This window comes from Cupressus sempervirens, chromosome 5, assembly GCF_028749045.1.
Source record: "Cupressus sempervirens isolate cs-2001-9-10 chromosome 5, ASM2874904v1, whole genome shotgun sequence".
Classification (NCBI taxonomy): Eukaryota; Viridiplantae; Streptophyta; class Pinopsida; order Cupressales; family Cupressaceae; genus Cupressus; species Cupressus sempervirens.
The window spans coordinates 783,905,260-783,924,914 of record NC_143122.1 but is presented as its reverse complement, the minus strand read 5'-3'; positions in this window follow the sequence as shown (position 1 = coordinate 783,924,914).

The following is a 19,655-nucleotide window of genomic DNA, read 5'->3' as shown; positions in this document are numbered from 1 at the left end:
ACTCAATTTTGTCAATCATATACATGAGAACCTTTCTCAATTTATCTTCATATTACACATTCAACTCTACATGTAGTGGCCATAGTTTGCTCTTTTCCTCATCAAAATCCTCAACTATATAATATTGTGGCCTTTATGGAGTATCAAGAATTTCAATGAGTGGAGTGGATTTAAAATGCTCCACTGGTGGGCTAGGATATGTGATCCTTGGCCCTGAAGACTATCCCCTCATCTTATTTTCAAGTTAAATTCTTTTCTGAACTTCTTTATTGTAAGCCTCCAAAACTTTCTCATACTTAGCCTATAATTCTAGCCTTTCTTGCTCATCTCATTCTATAGTGGCCGAAGCTAAGTGAGATGTACCAACATTTAAATGTGTAGCCTCCACATTGGTAGTATCTACCACTCTCTTTAAAATGATATTTTCTATTAATCCAGTGTCATTTGACTATGACGAGATAGTCCTAGATCCTTTCCTTAATGACCAAATAACTAAGGCAGCCTAGTCTTCACTGAAAGTTGAACCTTTTATTTCTCTCTTATTTTGGTCCTGTATATTTAATTTATTTGAAATAGAATTAAAAACTAGGGCATATTCTATATCCCAATTAGGTACTAGTAGAATATTACATGCATTCAGCATTGATCTCCCCTCTTTAGGGGTTATATTTTGGAATTCTTGCATCATTTCTTCTTTCACTTGATTCTATATGGCTACCTCCTCCATTTTTGGATGCTATGTTCTTAACTTATTACATTTTCCCTCATATTTTCCCATATTTTCTCTCCATACAAATTGGAAGAAGGGTCTTGTTCTAACAAAAGTATCATCAGACAAAATTCATGACTAGCCTATTTAATTACAAGATCTAATTCTCTTCCTTTGTAATTTTCTACTGTCAAATCAAGACTTGAAATTGGAGGCTCTTGATGGTTTCCCTCATTCAGCTCTGCCTGGGTAATAAAAACTCCTCCCTAGGACCCCAACTATTCAACTTGCTCTACAGTGAGTTGCTCCTCTCCAATCTATAAAGGGGATTGGGTAAGTGAATATTCCTCAATATGAGGACCTTGTTCTTTCATTATTATTTTTCTCTTAGGAGAGGGCTCATTAGGTCTTTCTTCCAAGACAACACTAGTGGATCCTAATATTTATCTACCTCTATCCATAGTGGTCTTCTTCTATTGAATTATATTATAGGTAGACCTTTTCTGAACAATAAACTATCCTACACTAGCATTGGGAGTGAATGCCAGCCTTCTCATAACCTCTTTGGCTTTGTCAAGATAGGTATTAATGAAGAATTGCTCCTTCTCATTCATTATCTCCATTATCTTAGGAAAAGTTATCATGAGTTTATTTATTTTATCTATCTCTATTATTGGATTATGAAGAGGCTCATAATCTTTGTCAAAACAATGAATGAATTCCAAAACTCTTGAAAAAACTCTCCACTTTTCTTTCTTGGTCTCCTACTCTTGCAAAGAGAGCTCATTCCATATTATATCCTAAGGGTAATAAGGATCATGTTTTATGGAACCAAGCTTAGCCCTATTTCCAAAAACCAAATCATAGAATCCCTCAGTTTCACAAAAGAGGGGATGAGATACAACCATTTTATACTAGTGTAATAATTTATATAGAAATAACCAACCACCTTTTGTAATTACAAAATGATGGGGTAAAGTACAAGTTGGGAAAATTGAGCCTCATTGTCCTTTTACTAAATAATTTTCCTTCAATCCTCCTAGCTACCATAGTATCTCAGCTATCCCCACTTTTAGAGGCACCTAGTAGGGCAATACATTAGGAGTCCCTTTGAAACCATAAACTCTAAACATAGTTAAAACAAGGTATGGTATAATATCACCCCAATTATGTGATACTTTTAAACCAAATGGGTTATGCATGGGCCTGATTATATTCATTAATGCCTTAGGAACTCTAGGATTGTCACTTAATAAGAGGCACCTTAACCTTGAGGTAAAGTACCTATCAAACTTGACAAAACTAGCCTTTTCTACATCCCAAGTCATATCTGTACTCCACAATTGAACTAGCAGAGATTCTCCCTCCTATTCTCTATGCAAGTCCATTTCTTTCCCAAAATATGTCACACCTTTAAACAAGAACATGTGCATCAACAATGAGTAGTGACCAAAAGCTTTTTCTACCATGCCTTTAGCAATTTCATTCAAGCCTATATAGATTTCTTCTACTAAATAGGACGTAAAACCAAAAAGAATGTTAACACCAAAAGAAGAAATCTAAACCATCATCTACATAAAACTTATAGGCTTAAAATTCTACTCATCCTCACCAAAAACCCTACATAGAGTCCTATATATTTCCATAGCTAGAGAAGTAAAATATTCATTTTTAAAAGGTTCCCTAATAGATGTTGTGATCATTGGTAAGTTTCCAATTGTGCCTATGTGTTCCCTCAATGCAGCTTGTCTAATCTTATCCCTTATATATATATACATACATATATATATATATATATATATATATATATATATATATATTCTTCTTCTAATTCTTATAGGTCAATAGGGATATGATAGTCTAATAGTGGCTCAAAACCAAAAACTTTTCAAATCTTCTCAAGGCTTATTGTAATCAGACATTCACTATCCAAAATTCTCACTACTATGATTGCTAGGTCATAATCCATGAAAACACTAGGGACCACTAGTTTTCCCAGGTCAAAGTTCCATATCTTCCCATGAGGGGCAAATAATTTTCTTTCTGAGAACCATTTTTAGAAAAAGACAAGCCCTGTTTGAGAAGTTTTAGCATCCCTAACCTAGTTTCCCTTATCATACAATCCATCATCAATTTTTAGTCTAGCGTTCAAAGAGGTTAACTTCTTCACTTAAGTAGATTCATTCATGGACTCAGGTAACAATTCTAGGAGGTCATCATGTATGCTTCTAGACAAATAATCAACCTAACTTGAGAAAACCTTCTTTGGAGGCATGGCAATTAAAATTGCAAAATACATAGAAAGCTTAATATATAATGGACTGAGAAACTTACTTTCTCTCCACATTCTTACAACTATAATTATGCAACACATCATGATTACTAGAATTTATTCGTGTTTTAGTCACCAAGCACAAGTTCTCAATAACTTTGAGCTCTTTGGAAGCTTGACGATTTGTTCACATATGAAGGAAAAAGCAAGATTTCTACAATATACTTTGTTCCTGGTTCGCATGAGGAGCTTTCAATTTTCATAAATGAGCAATAAGGAGAACAGAGTGGCACCACCTTCTATTTTAAAAATATGTCAATGATTTTCAAAAAATTTGATGATCTAGGAACAAAAAAAAGGATGACTCATCTTCTACTTGCCAAGCTAGAAATCAATCCAATAAACTTTCTCTATGTAAGCCTTTTTCTTACTACTAGTAACTTGAACTGGACCCACTAGCACTTATTGACACATGTTTTCTTCTTGTTATGTCACCATGCATAAGTCATGCACAATTTTGATACGTGACATAGCAACCACCATCGATTAATTATAATCTAATGACGTTCATTTGAACACTATTTTAATGTGACTATGGTAGGTCCCTCTATCTCTCCCTTTGGTCTCTATATCACTACCATTAAAAAACTAGTAGTTCATCATAATGACTTACAACCTACCTTTGATGAAAATTTTATCTGATGATGTGGAATCTATTATTACCTTATTTCAACTATAGTAGGCCCATGGGTTCCTTCTATTGTTCACCATGTCACTTGGAATAGACATTGTGCAACTCTTGATGGTGACTTGGTGATAGCCATTGATGAAACTTTGATCTGACGATCCAAAAATTTGGTCTAACCTTTTCTTGAGTGCTTTTCCATGTCATATTTGATTTGGCAATACTTTGACATGATGAAAAATTAAATATAATATTTTAATCCCTTTCACAACACGATAAAATTGAGCCCTATCATGTCTTGACTTTTTCAGTAAGGCACTATGTCACTACCAGTGGAATTCATGCATTTTCTAATTGTGACATAGCAACCTCCCAAACTTTGAAAAATTTGGCACAAGAAAAACACACATGTTCTTAATTATTGCCAATGTGTCATAATTATTATGCATTGACTAAGAAACTTTTGGGACCAGTTATTTAATACAACTATTGCTGCACTCCATGTTTTCTAGCAAGGCGCTATGTCACTACTGATAGGTTTGCTAGATTTTCTAGTCATGATATAGTGACCTTTTTAAAGTGTTAAGAAATTCTGGTGCCAAGAAATATAACACACTTCTACCATTACTACTACAACCATTGCTTATGATAATGCATCATTAGCATACAACCTTATTAAGAATAGAAAAAATTGTACATTGCCCATCCATGTGTTAATTTCATGCCTTCTGATTTTCAGGCAAGGTGTTATGTCATTACCAGTGGGATCATGCATTTTTTGGTCATGACATAGTGACCTCCTAGACTTTGCCGAAGTTGGTGATAGAAAACAACTAGTCCCTTTCTCTAGTACTAACATTTCTAACATCAGTCTATCTATTGAGAACTTTAAAATAATGAACAATTGGCATCTATTTTTTTTATTTCTGTCATCGTGTTTACATTTCATGATGGTCACCATGTTGCATATGGTATAATACTTCCAACTTTTCTATGCGACATGATGACCACTGTAGATCTAGAAGAGATCTGACAATAGGAAAACTTTTGGGAAGAGGAGATTGAAAAGAAAGAAATTTTAAAAAGGTCTCCTGAAAGAATATTCCATTTTCAAATCTAATTTTCCCACCAAGCCCCTTTTCTTAACAGATAACATATGGCTTAAAAACTTTTCTTGGGGTGTAATAATGTTTACTAGGGTTTCACATAGGTTTCTTTTTATAAAACTTGCACAAACCAAACCCTAACCTACAGGATATAAATTTATCTCTCTCTTTATTTTTTGAAAAAAATCAGACCACTAGGGTAGATCATGTCTCATCATCAAAATATTGTAACCTTCATTAGATCCAATTTATTACTATAGTAGTGAAGATTTTTTGGTGTCATCCCCACCCCAATTTTACCTTCTCATTGGAGGGTTTTTAGGTAATCATATCTAGTGTGATACATGTGTGAATGCTTATTTGTTTACATGATTTAGATGTACATGCATTACAAGGTATTTTAGTTTACTTAGTGAATGTATGAGATGGATGTGTGCTGAATGATTTTATGGGTCAATGTTTAAACTACCGATTCATCCCCCCACCTACCCCTCTTAGAAGTTTACCTTTCCTATTGTAATCCTAACAATTGGTATCAAAGCCTTGTTCTTGAAAAGAGAATCTTTACAACTTTGAGGAAAGATTTTGGAAATGGAAGTTTATAAGTTGGGAAAGATCATTGAAAATTAGGGAAATAAAATAAAAATCATTCTACACCAACTAAATGAAGTGAGAGAAGACCTAAAGAAATATTTGAAGAGAAGAAAGGAAATTTCCATTGAGGAGAATGACACACAATACAAAGAGATAGGTATTACTAAGTTATTTTCTAATGGAGACTCTAATGAATTTGATGTAGTAGTTACAAATCTAATGGAAAAGAAAAAAACCCAAGGTAAGCAAATCATAAATCTAAAGTTAGAGCAAGAATTACAAGCCATACTACTATATGAAGTGACTGAACAAAAGAAGAAAGCTATGGAAGACAAAGCCATGATTGAAGAAGACAAAAAAAATTTGAACAATAGACTGAAATATAAATCATCAAAGCTAACCAAAATTTCCAACATGCAATTGGATACTTTGAGTTAAATGATGAATGCCAACTATGAACTAAATGTCAAGGACATTGAGATAACAACATTGAAGCTACAAAACGAGCAACTAAAAAATGACCTAAAAGGGGAAAAGGAATTTTCTAAAAGTTTCAATAAACCAAGTAAATCCTCCAAATACTTTTATTGGTTAATGAGATCTCCTAGACCTAACAATGACACATCTAGACTAGGATACACAAGTATTGAAGAAGGAGAGTCATCCAAAAATGTTGAAGAAAGTAGAAACAAAGGTAAGAATTCCAACCTACTTGTCATAATTGTGGTAAGAAAGGACATATTACTAATGTGTGCAAACGTAGAACTAAAAATTAGAATTTTAAGCATAAGAACATGATTCACTATCATAAGTGAAACAAACAAGGTCATCAAGCACATGAATGTAGAACTATGACTATGCATACACAAATATTTGAAAGATATTGTTATAAATGTCAGAAGTATGAACATAGAGCTTTTGAGTGTAGATCCAAACCCATGTGGTCATCAAATAGGCAAACAAAAGTTAGGAACAATGGAAACTCTTACAATTTGGATTATAATACAAGGTATAGTTGTCATTATTGTCAAGAATATGGACATATTCCTAAGAATTGTATAAGAAAACACTTTAGAAGTGACTATGAAAGGTAGTTGAGTCAAACCACATGTTTTATCTATTTGAAGATTGCTCACATCAATCAAAATTGTCCAAAAAGTCAAAGGCACCAAGTTGTCAGTTCGATAAAGGAAAAGGCAAGGTAAATGTTGAGAGTGTTAGAAATGAAATGAACAAGACATGGAAGAAAAATTATGATTGCAGCACATCAAATGGAGAAGGGATCACTTCACCCAATGGGTTAGGTGATCACAGGTTATCAAACTAAGCAATCAAGAGGTATGTGGGACTAATATTCAAAAGTTATATCATACATTAGTTCTAAAGGATTTAGTACTAAAAATATTACATTAGCATAAGCAAAGATGCAAGTTGTTATTAGGAATCTAAGAAAAATCTTTAAGTTTTCATGTTACTGTCAAGCATGAAAAGTTTCCTATGACTGTCAAGTGAAATGCTAGTTGATGTCAAGCTCATAATGGTTTTTGAATTATTGAAATGTTAATGGATGTTGAGTGAATATAAAATTGGTTAATGCCAAGCTTACAACTATGTAAGCATTGAACATTAATTGTAGTACTCCAAAGGGATATTTGATCAATTTTCAACTCATTTTACATCATTTCAAAATTGAGAAAGAGCAAGAAGAGAAAGAGGCAATCTTAAAATCCAACCAAAGTGATCACAGAAGATTTGATCAATGATTCAACAGCATTTTGACAAATCTTGAAAGGTATTTATCAAGTGTCAAGTTCCACTGTTTATATTTTCATCAACCCTAGTTTCACATAATGGTGTCTAGTTCTTTGAGGGCTAAAGAAGTAAAGGGTAAGGAGGTTTTGAATGTTCAATTAGTTAGTAATGAGGTCAAACTACCAATTTTCAAGGCCATACCTAATATTTCATATAAACAAGACCCCTCTAGTGTGTTATCCATGGTACCACTAAAAGTTTAATGGTTCAGGATGTTAGGAAGAATTACAACTGTAAGATTGGTAATATTGGATATATGGAGATTAGGCAAGCATATGATAGACTTTGTGAGAATAGTGTATTAAGTGAAGAATTCAAAATTTTAGAGGAAAAAGGGTAAACTTGTGCCTTAGATTCCTTGAATTTTTTTGAAATTGAATGGATTAGGATTATGCTAAGTACAATTCATGATAGTTCACTATGGTTAGGCAATGGGCCAATGAAAATCACCAAAAGAATAATCCATTGGGTAATAGAGTACCAACCCTAGATTGGCCCAAGACTCTAAGCAGCAACTCAAAAGAGGTTATTGAGAAGAATAAAGGAGTTGTATGGAATAAGAGAGGAATGACTATTGATACCATCATATATCCATTGATAGACTTTGTTGTAAGGGTTATTACTCATAATTTTTACCAATCTAGCAGATTGAACAATGTACCCTATATTGTAGTAGATGTTAGTTATAAGATTGTGAAAAAGAATCACACATATGATCTTGCCAAGCTGTAATTACAAAAATTGATTAAAAACCTAGGATAAATAAGAAAGACAAAGAGTGCTCAGTGCAAATTTGGTTCTACTGTAATATGTATATTCTTTTATGTTCAAAACACATTTCCCATATTTAGCACAGTTGCATGAAAAACAAAAAAGTCAGTTGGTGAGTTCTTTGAACAATTGGGTGAGAACTTTGAGTTAGTTATGACCAGCTACTTTAAGAACTTTAAGTAGTCTATGAGGAAAAGATTGAGAATTCTAGTATCACTAGTGGAGAAGTATTATGATGATATTTGTTTTCTAGTTGATATTGATTACACATTTGTTCAAGAAGAAACTCCAATTGTAAGATGGCTAAGGCCATTAGGATACAAAATCAATGTAGATGAGGCCTCTGCAATAATAACTACACTACTTGTTGAATATATAGACAAATATGCTACTGCATTTGGTAATTATGAAATGGAAAAATCCAAGACCACCATGGAATTGAAGATTTTCTCTATTAGAAAGATTAAGGAGAAATTGGTGAAGAAGTTGATAGAAAAATTTGGTGAAGGTGTTGAGCAAGAAGAGGATAAAGAAGAAGAGGATGAAGAGGAAGAAGACACCAAAACCCAAGCACCACTTGCATTAACAAAAGGAATGGGATAAGATCAATAAGAGGAGGAGATAGAAGTTGTAGAAGGTGTCAAGGAAGAAGAAGCCAAGGAAGTAGCTACTCCTACTGATCAAAACAAGAGAAAGGCTAAGGCCCAACCAATGACAAGGTCTGAGATGAATGTCAAACTAAGCCAACCCAGACCAACTACACCTACTACAAGGGCTAGTGCATGAATCACTACACAAAAGGCAAAGGAGAAAGCCAAACTAGTAGAGTAGGAAGGAGGAGCTCAAAAAAAGCCAAGGAGGAAATACATTTCACAAGCTAAATGTAATGAAGAAAGAATAGAATTAGATGAAAATAGCCAATTCAAAGTGGTGAATCACAATCCAGCTTCAGATCTAGAGAACCAATGTGAGAATGTTAAGAATAGTGTAGACTTGTATGGATTTCTCATGTTGAAAAGAATCAAGTGGAGGAAGCTATATATGCCATGATGGGAAATTTTAAGAAAGCACCACTAGAGATTGCTAACTTTATGCCTAAAATCTTATATGAGAGAGTGGAGGAAAAATGCCATTATTTTTTAAACCTAGAAAGACAAATAAGGGAGACATCACTTGTGCAAGTTATGTCTAAACTTAGTAAGGTACAAATTGCTAAGGCTTTGAATAAATATGCTATCAGATTTGTTCTAAAATATAGAGCCTTTAGCATACTAAAAAATAATATTGAAGATGTTCTAAAGAAGTCCATATAGATGTCGATGATTACATATGGGCTTGCTGCAATAAAAAGAGAATAGGAACCCATTGAGGTAAAAGATGATGAAGAAGATGATAATAATAAAGACATTGTTGAGGGAGATACAAAAATGAAAGTAGATAACTAGGCAACAGTTGAGGCAGAGCAACAAGAAGAACAAAATGTAGAAGATACAAAACTACCAGATGTCAGCCCTCAACAAATAACAAGTGAGAATACTAAAAAAATCATAGTAAAGGATGTTTTTGATCTAACTAATCAGAACATCAATCCCCTAATAGAGAAAGATCTGAAAAAAGATACTAGATCAGTCTACACTGCAGGCAAAATTGTGTGATAATCCTGTATTGGTGAGGTCGATGAAATACAAAAGTCAATGACTAATACTATAAGGGAAGAGGTGAATACACAAGAAAAGCCTACCATCACCCCTCAAGTAACTCATGTATAACTTTTAGATAAGATACCAAAAACTACATTAGAAAATTTTGATATAGTTGTAAAGGATACAATGGAAACTCAAGGCACCATTGAAGCATAGAGTGAAACAAGTTAAATAATTTTATTTGCACCTCTAGCACAATTACAAGGTGCATCACAAGGCATTGTGGAAGAAAAGGAAAAGCATAAAGAGACTAAGTTGACACCAAAGGTGAAGGAGAAAGTAATGATTCAAACCTTGGTAATTTTACCAAAATATGGCACTCCTAGTTACACTCATTAGAAGCTGAGTAGAGATGCACAACCATTGAAAATCTTAGTGTTGAGTCCAACTTCATCAAAGGCTAATTAAGTGATAAAATATGGAGATGTAAGCCTTGATGAAGAGATTTTCTTACTAGAATATGATTATGACACAATGACAATAGAGCAGATGGGCATATTGCAAGAAGTCCTAGCTAGAAAGAAGCATCAGGAACTGCTTAGAAGGAAGCATAGGTAGAAACAAGAATTGTTGGATATCAAAGACATATTTTTAGATGCATTCATTTTTTCTACTCCATGGAAAAGGTTAGCAATGTAGACCTTGATACAAGTGCTAAATTGTTAGAATGGTATGAAAAGAAATTTCAGCTAACATATCACTCACACAAGTTGCATTGGAGACTAAGGTAGAGAGTGTGAAGAAGGTACTTGAGAACATTTTCTCTCTATATACTAAATTTTGCAATCCAAAAATATTCACACAAGAGAAAAGAAGTCACATTTTCAATTTGGAAACTCAAATTAATGCATCATGTACAAAACTGCCTATGACACCAACTCAAAGTGAGAAGCACTTCATAACATTATGGAAAACCCAAAGTTAGTTAGCAACATTATCTATAGATGAAGATAATATAAGGGCCAAACTAATTAGTATGAAAACAAAATTGATCCCTCACATGGAGATTTTTCACAAGGAATTAGGTAATGTTGAAACTCTTATGAAGAAATACCCTAATCTTTCTACATTAGATGGCTTAGTCCACCTTGCTGCCGAGTTGGCCATCCAACTCAAGCCTTTGAATGTGGCATGTGAAAATTGGGATGTAACTCTCAAAAATTTTCTTGAGGTCCATAAATATTTCTTCGAAAAACACACTATAAGTGTATAACCCATTAACATCAGTGTTAAAAAGGGGGAGATACAGAAAAAGGGGAAGATAGAGAGGAGATAGAGAAAAAAAGGGGAGAATAAGCAAAGGGGGAGCAAGAAAAGAATAGGAAAAACAACATGAAGTCAAAGAGTATTAGTTGAGACACATTTACTCAACATGGGTACATAATTTTATGTATAGAATAATACCTATCAACTTAGGGGGGGTTATCAAATTCTGAGGTATATAACTTGTTACAAAATTTTGAAGTTTTGTACATAAGCTGAATAAGAGATATGTTATGCTCATAATAATAAGGATATCAATGCATGACCAAGTTTTTTTGACACTCATGTCAAAGGGGGAGATTTTTCATCTTAGATTGGTTTTGACTAGTGAGTGTCTACACACTTAGGTCATTTAGTTAGTTTATGTCGAACATGTAACACATATTGAGCAAATGTATATGATAGAGCATGCCCAGTCCATAGTGAGTGCCAAGTCACTCATGTACCAAGTCACTCAAGTGCTGAGTAGACAATGTATGTTGAGTGATATAGGAGCTAAGCAAGTAGTTCATGCCAAGTAATATAGATGTCGAGTCACAATATAGATGATAATATATGTTGAGCCTTAGAAACTTCCGATGTTGAGCAAGATAGTTTTGACATAGTTGTTTGTAATGGCATGAACAACTATGCAAACAATTTTTGAGCTGACATAAAGATTAAATTATGATATTTTGGAGATAGAGATGAATATTAAGCTAGATTCCCAATGCATTACATGCAACCAATCAGGAAAAAGGAAGGTTTAAGAAGAAAAATGGATGAATCATAGCTGTTGATTCATACCTAAACCTATTTGACCTATGTATTCTTAAGGAGGGAAAAACCTAAACTTTTTAGAGTGTGTGGAAGGAGTGAAGATAGAATTCTACATGTGCAAATAGAGAATTCATGGTGGCTAAGGAATTGTGAATTCAAATTAGATTATAGAATCAATTAAAGGAGAATAGAGGAAGGGTATATCATAAAAAAAAAGAGAAATCTGATCAAGAAGGATCAAGAATACATTAGTTTAGAGGTCATCTATCATCAAGAAATTAAATGCTAACTACATGATCAATGTTGAGTCATTCTAATAGGTGAACTAGTTAAATCTCTTAACAAAGTAGTCCTAATTGGTTGTATTGACATCCTTAAATAGGGTGAGAACTAACAATCTTTGTAAGCCTTTAATGTTAGCTTAAAGAATAAATTTGACAACTGAGTGTCAATACACTTAACCAAGATCAAGAGTTAGTGCCGAGTAAGATAAGGTGCTGAGTGATAACAAGTGCTGAGTGATAACAGGTGCCAAGTGACAACAAGTGCTGAGTGACAATAAGTACCGAGTGACAACAAGTGCTGAGTGATAACAGGTGTCGAGTGATAACAGGTGCCGAGTGCAACAAGTGTCGAGTACAACATGTGCCGAGTGTTTTGTTCAAGTGTCAAGCTATCCAGGAAATAGTAGGTGATGAGTATTAGAAATACTTCAGGAGCCGAGTAACTCAGTAGAATAACATAAAAGTCTGGAATTGCACAAACTATGATGCAAACAATTTTTGCAGCCGACAAAAGGTAAATCTCGAAGGATTGAATGATAAGATCAAATCTTTTATTTTTCCTATGCAATTTGCATGCAGCCAATAAGAAAAAAAGCTAAAGGCATGCAACCAATAAGCAAAAGATAAGAATTGAACGGAAAATGAAGATTAAATGTGGATCGTAGATCCATACCTAACCCTAAATTTTCAAATGTCTTTATAAGGAAGACGAAACTTCATTAAAAAAGGGGGAATAAGATAAGAGGTGTGAGAAGACATACAAGGGTTTAGAAGGAGTTATATATTTAGAGGTGAGGGTTATTCAGATTGCAAAAAGGATCTAGATCAGAGAAAGCATAACAAGTGCCTACAGTCTGCAATCAAGGATTGTAATCAGTCAGGTTTATTGCATCTAATACTCTCTAGCAATTGTATTAGAATGAAAATCTTTTGGTGATAGGTTAGCTTTACAGCTATTTTGTAAGAACCTTTTGATTAGGTGATTAAATCCTTTAACCGGGTGACACTTCATGTTAAGTGTTTGCAAATCCTCTAACCAAGTCACTATTAACACAGTGTAAAGCCTTTAACAAGGCAAACCATTAGAAGTGGTTGAACAATATTGCTGTAGTAATTTTTGTGGGTATCATCCCCACTCCAGTTTTACCTTCTTATTCCTAGAGGGTTTCGGGGTTACCAAAATTCTTATGTTGTGAGTTATTGATGCATGTGTTTTGTTACATGTTTATTTGATATGCATGCAATTTAATTTCAGTTAAAAGTTTGATACTTATGATTCACCCCCCCCCCCCCCCCCCCCCTCATAAGTACTCTTTCCATATTTGAATATTCCAACAATTGGTATCAGAGCAAGGCAGGTTCTCACAAGAAATAGCCTAATAGCTTGGAGGGAAAATATCTAAAGATGGAAGCTTTCAAACTTGGAAAGATCATTGAAAATCAGGTGATAGATATGCAACTTGCTCTGCATAGCTTGGAGGAATTCAAAAACAAATTGAGAAACTCATTAAAAAAAAGGAAGGATCTAGCCATAGCTGAAAATGATATAAACTACAAGGAGATTGACACCACCAACATATTTTCCAGTGGAGACACTAAAGAGTTTGATGCAGCAATAGCAGAACTAATGGAGAAAAATAAAATTCAAGAAAAAGAAATAAGAACTCTCAAGATGGAACATGAATCACAGGCTATAATGATATGTGAAATTACTGAACAAAAGAAAAGTGTTGTTGATGATAAGGTCATGATGGAAAATGACAAAAGGAATGTTGCAAACAGACTTGGAGAAAAATGTACTGAACTAAAAAGGATCTCAAACATGCAGATGGATACACTTGCGCAAATGATGAACCTTCATCATGAGCTTAATGTAAAGGATATTGAGATCTCTACCTTGAAGATGCAAAATGAACAAATTGAGAATGAATTAAACAGGGAAAAAGAGGTAGCAGAGAATCTCAACAAATCAAGTGAAGCAATCAAATATTTTGAACAGTTGTTGAAATCACCAAAATCTACCCATGATACATCAGGACTAGGATACAATAGCACTGAAGTTGGAGAATCATCAAAGAGTTTTGAACAAAGAAGTGATAAAGATAAGAATTCAAAACCCACTTGTCATTTCTATAATAAGAAGGGACATACAGCTAATGTGTGCAGGAGTAGAAGATTCAATCAATCAAAAAGACCCAAAATTTTTTGTCACAAGTGCAACATGCAAGGACATATGACTCAAAATTGCAAATCCAATATTACAAGGACTCAAAGATTTGATGGACATTGTTATAATTGAAAAAAATATGGACATAGGGCATTTGAATGCAGATCAAAACCTATGTGGATAGTAAATCAACCAGCAAAGACATCAAACCATGAATTTTGGGATTACAACACCAGGAACAACTATCACTATTGTCAAGAATATGGACATATCCCACAGGATTGCATAAGAACACATTTTAGAGGGAACTACAAAAGATGGTTGAGTCAAACCACATGTTTCAGTTGCTTAAAACCTGGTCATGTCAGTAGGAATCGCCCAACAAGGTTAAAGGCATCAAGTTCTAAGTTCAACAATGGAAAGGCAAAGATAGATGTTGGACATATCAGAAGTGAAATGAATAAGACATGGAGGAAGAAAGATGAGTCTAGGACATCAAATATAGAGATCACTTCACCTAATGGGTCAAGTGATCACACTTCATCAAATTAAGTAGAGAATAAGTGTGAGGGATTGATAAATCGAGTTACATCATAAATCAGTCCCAAGACATATAAAGAGCTGCAAAAATGAAATCAGCATAAATAAAGATGCTAAGTCAAAATTGAGAACTTTGCGAAAATATGTCAAAATTGTCTTCAAGAGTCGAGTTGCTAACAACGACCAAGTTAATAGTTGATGCCAAGCTATGAAATATCAATAGGAGCCGAGAAAAGTAAAACATAATGGGAGCCGAGTTATGATGAAACCTTTCAAGAGCTGAGTAGACAGTTGGCAGTGTACTAAGCATTTATTACTCTGTTTTGAAGGGTACATAAATTCAATTTTTGATTATTTTCTCACCATTCAAACAACAAGAAAAGCTAAAAAAGGAGCAAAGAAGATCAAGAACAGCTCAAAAGCCATTCATAAAAGATTTCAACAGTGATTCAAGACAAATTTCATCGATTTAAGGTATTTTACTTAAGTGCCAAGCTACGTAGGACTTATAAACTTGTTTGAATTATAAACCCTAGATTGGCAAACAATGGCATCTGGGTCAAGAACCACCAAGGGTTTAGAGAGTCATCAAGTTCACTTGGTCAGTAACGAAGTAAAACAACTTGAATTTAAGCCCATTCCAGAAGTAGCATACAAGAATGGTCTTGCAGGAGCATTATCAGTTATTTTGGATAAGATTGTTATGGTACAAGATGTTCACAGATGTTATAATTGCAAAATTAGTACCATAGGAGACTTAGACATTCATAATTCATATGATAAACTGTGTGAAAACAAAGTACTAAAAAATGAGTTTTCAATAGTAGAAAGAAAAGGATTGACCAAAACCCTAGCATTTCCGACTATTTTCAAAATAGAATGGGTATGGATAATTTTGAGTTGAATATGTGACGAAGCTTTTTGGTTAGAGTTAGGGCCAGTAAAATTTACCAAAAAAACTATTCATTGGGTTACTGGTATTCCAACCCTAGATCAGCCAAAGACCCTGCGAAGTAACAAAAGGGAAATAATAGAGAAAAATACAGGTGCCAAATGGAACAATAGAGGAATGACTATCGACATAGTCATAGATCCCCTACTAGATTTTGCTGTGAGAATTATTTCACACAAATTTTATCAATCAAGCAGGTTGAACAGTGTACCTTGTATAGCAATTGATGTTGCATACAAGATAATCAAAAGAGATCACACTTATGATCTGGCAGAGCTCATGTTTCATAGATTAATGAAAATCTGGGAGCTATAAGGAAAAGCAAGGGAGATCAATGCAATTTTGGATTAGTTTTGATGTGTACTTCTATCTGATGAAAGAATTTCCTTCTATTGGGAAAGTAAAATGGAATCTAGATAAAACAATTGTTGAACAAATTAATGGATACATTGAACAAATGTGTAAAAATTTTGATGCCCAAATGACAGGTTATTTTGAGAAATTCAAAAAGTCCATGAAAGAAAGAATGAGAATTCTAGTCTCACTGATTGAAAAATATGAAAAAGACATTTGTTTTCTTGTAGATATAGATTATACTTACATACAAGCAGTTATACCTAGAATAAGATGGCTTAGACCACTAGGTTATGAACTTGATGTTGATCAAGCCTCTCCAGCAATAATAGCTCTACTTGTAGAAGAAGCTAATAAAAATGCACAAATTTTTAGAACCTATGATGTTGTCAAATCAAAGGTAATAATAGATTTGAAGACTGCTTCAGCAGTAAAGAAGAAAGATAAAATGGTGAGACAAATCAAAAGAAGGTTTGGCATGGAAGAAGAAAAACGAACAAAAAAAGAAGGAGAAGACATTGAAGAACAAGGAGATAAAATTCAAAGTCAAACTCAAGGGTTAGGAGAAGACAAAGAGGAAAGTGCTGAGGTAGAAGAAGCCAAGGAAGCACCAGTTAAGAGAAAGACCACAACTCCCTCTGCTCCTAAATCCAAAGGAAGGAAAGTGGCTGCCCCTGCATCAAAGAGACCTACCACAAGGGCTACATCACAAAAAGCCCAAGAAAAGGAAAAAGGAAGGAAGAAAGACTCAAAGAAGATTGCTGCTAAGACAAAGAAAAGGAAGTTTATTCCCCAACCTAAAATAGATGAGGAGAAAATAGAGTCAGAGGACAACAGTCAATTTCAAGTGGTAAGACACAAACCTCAGACTGTTGTTGATAAATTATGTTCAAAAATTAGAAACAATGATTTAAAAGGTCTAAAGAACTTGAATTTTTCTAAGCTCACTAAAGAAGAGCAAAATAAACTAGAGGAATCTGTGTATGCTATGATGGCTGAGTATAAGCACACACCTCTAGAATTAGATGAATCTATGCCAAGAGAATTGTATAAAATTGTAGAGGACAAATGGCGTTTTTGTTTACAAATGGAAAAATAAATAAGAGAGTCTACATTAGCAAGATTGTTGCTTGATCTGACTAAAGATCAAATAATAAATTCCATAAAAATGCATAATAACAGATTCACTCCCAAGTATAGAGCATTTAGTATATTGCAGAATAAAATTGAAGAGGTAGTTACCAAATCCACAAGATTGTGGAAAATAGTTTACAAGAAAATTGAAGATGTATATAATGAAGAATATAAGGTAGAAGCAATTGCCAAGATAAAGGAAAAGAAAGCATCAGAAACAAAAGAGAAGAAACTAGTGGAGAAGGAGAGTAAAGAAGAAAAGGAAGAAGAGGCACACAATGAGGAGAAAGAGGAAGATAAAGATACAGTTGAGCCACAAGATCAAAGTATGCAAGACATACAGGCATCTCCTCCTAGTCCTCCTCATGCCACTATCACACCTGCAGATATCATAAAAATAAAGGATGTTACAGATACTTCAAATATAAACATCAATCCATTAACTGCAAAGGATTTGGAAATCCTTGACCAATCATCACTAGTAGCAAAATTAAGTTCAATTCCTCTATTGGTCAATGTTGATGAATTATAGAATCCAAAAGTCAAGGTAAAAGCACAAGTGCCACCTTTGACCACAGAAACTACTGGTATTCTATTCCTTCCACCACCACCTCCACCAAGTATAATCACTAATACACTTCAAGTGTCGAGTATAGCAGCAGGGGAAATAAAAGAAATATCTAAACAATCAAAAAGTTCAACCCCACCTAGCATTCATAAAAGGGATATTCAAGTTGAAGAAAAAGAGACACAGAAAAAGGAGGAGACTGTAATACAAACATTGGTTGCATTACCAAAATTTGGTACTCCTACACAAACTCTTCAGCAGCCGAGCATAGATGGACTACAGCTGCAAATCAGGACAATAGGCTCAAGCCCATCAAAGGCAGTCAGGAGACTTCACTATGGAGTTCCTAAGCTTGATGAAGAAATAAAGATCCCATATTATGAATTTAGCACTCTTATTGAAGAAAAGATTAATGAAATTCAGAGTGCATTAGACAAAAGAAGGAGACAAGAAGCACTAAGAAAGGAATACAAGTATAAGCTTACATTAAATGAAATTAAAGACATATTCACAGAAGCCTTTTGCTTACAATCTCCAAATGAGTCAAGACCAATTATGGAACAACTATCTTATATAGTTGACCAGGTGACTAATGAAGACCACGAAACAAATGCCAGATTGCTTGAATGGTCAGAAAAGAAGTTCCAAGGTAAAGTAAATAGTAAAATATCTAGTGATATAGCACTGTCACAAGAAGAACTGGCAAAGAAAGTTATAATAGTTAAAATTGTACTAGGAAACATTTTTTCCCTATAAAAAAAGTTGTGTGATTTTTCCACATTCACACAGGACACTAGCCAGAAAATACTGAGCTTGGAAAACAATCTAAAAACTTCTAGCATGCAACTCCCCACAGATCCAGCTTAGAGTGAGAAGCATTTTGTCCAATCGCTTCACACACAAAGAGAGATAGTTGTTTTAGCAGCAGAGGAGGCAACCACAAAAGCCAAATTGATACAAATTCAATCATAAATTACTCCTCATTTGGAATTACTTCATAAGGAGCAGATAAATGCAGAGACAGTCCTCAGGAAAGATCCCAACCTTTCTTCATCTAATGGACTTGTACACCTAGCAGTAGAGATTGCCATCCAAGATAAGACATTGGATGTCGCATTAACAAATTGGGATGTAGCTCTGAAGGTACTCCTTGAAGTAAACAGCTCATTTTTGGCCAAGTATGGCATTTCACTATAAAGACCATTGACATAAGTGTCAAAAAGGGGGAGAATAAGTATAGAGTTGAGTACAGGAATGAAATCATAAGTATAATAAAAGGGGGAGATAACACAGTGATAGAAAAAAGGGGGAGATAGCACATTTTGAGATAGCACATTTTGAGCAAATTTTTGAGATAGAAAATTTTGAATGTAGGATAAATTACTGAGTCACATGGATCTTAATTAAGTGTTTTTGCCACTCATGTCAAAGGGGGAGATTTTTAGCTTAAAGAATAAATTTGACAACTAAGTGTCAATACACTTAACCAAGATAAAGAGTTAGTGCCAAGTAAGATAAGGTGCCGAGTGATAACAAGTGCTGAGTGATAATAGGTGCCGAGTTATAACAAGTGCCGAGTGACAACAAGTGTTGAGTGACAACAAGTGCCGAGTGACAACGGGTGCTGAGTGATAACAGGTGCCGAGTGCAACAAGTGCCGAATACAACATGTGTCGAGTGTTTTGTTCAAGTGTCAAGCTATCCAAGAAATAGTAGGTGCCAAGTATCAAAAATACTTCAGGAGCCAAGTAACTCAATAGAACAACATAAAAGTCTAGAATTGCACAAACTATGATGCAAACAATTTTTGCAGTCGACAGAAGGTAAATCTCGAAGGATTGAATGATAAGATTGAATCTTTTATTTTTCCTATGCAATTTGCATGCAACCAATAAGAAAAAAAGCTAAAAGCATGCAACCAATCAGCAAAAGATAAGAATTGAACAAAAAATGAAGATTGAATGTGGATCGTAGATCCATAC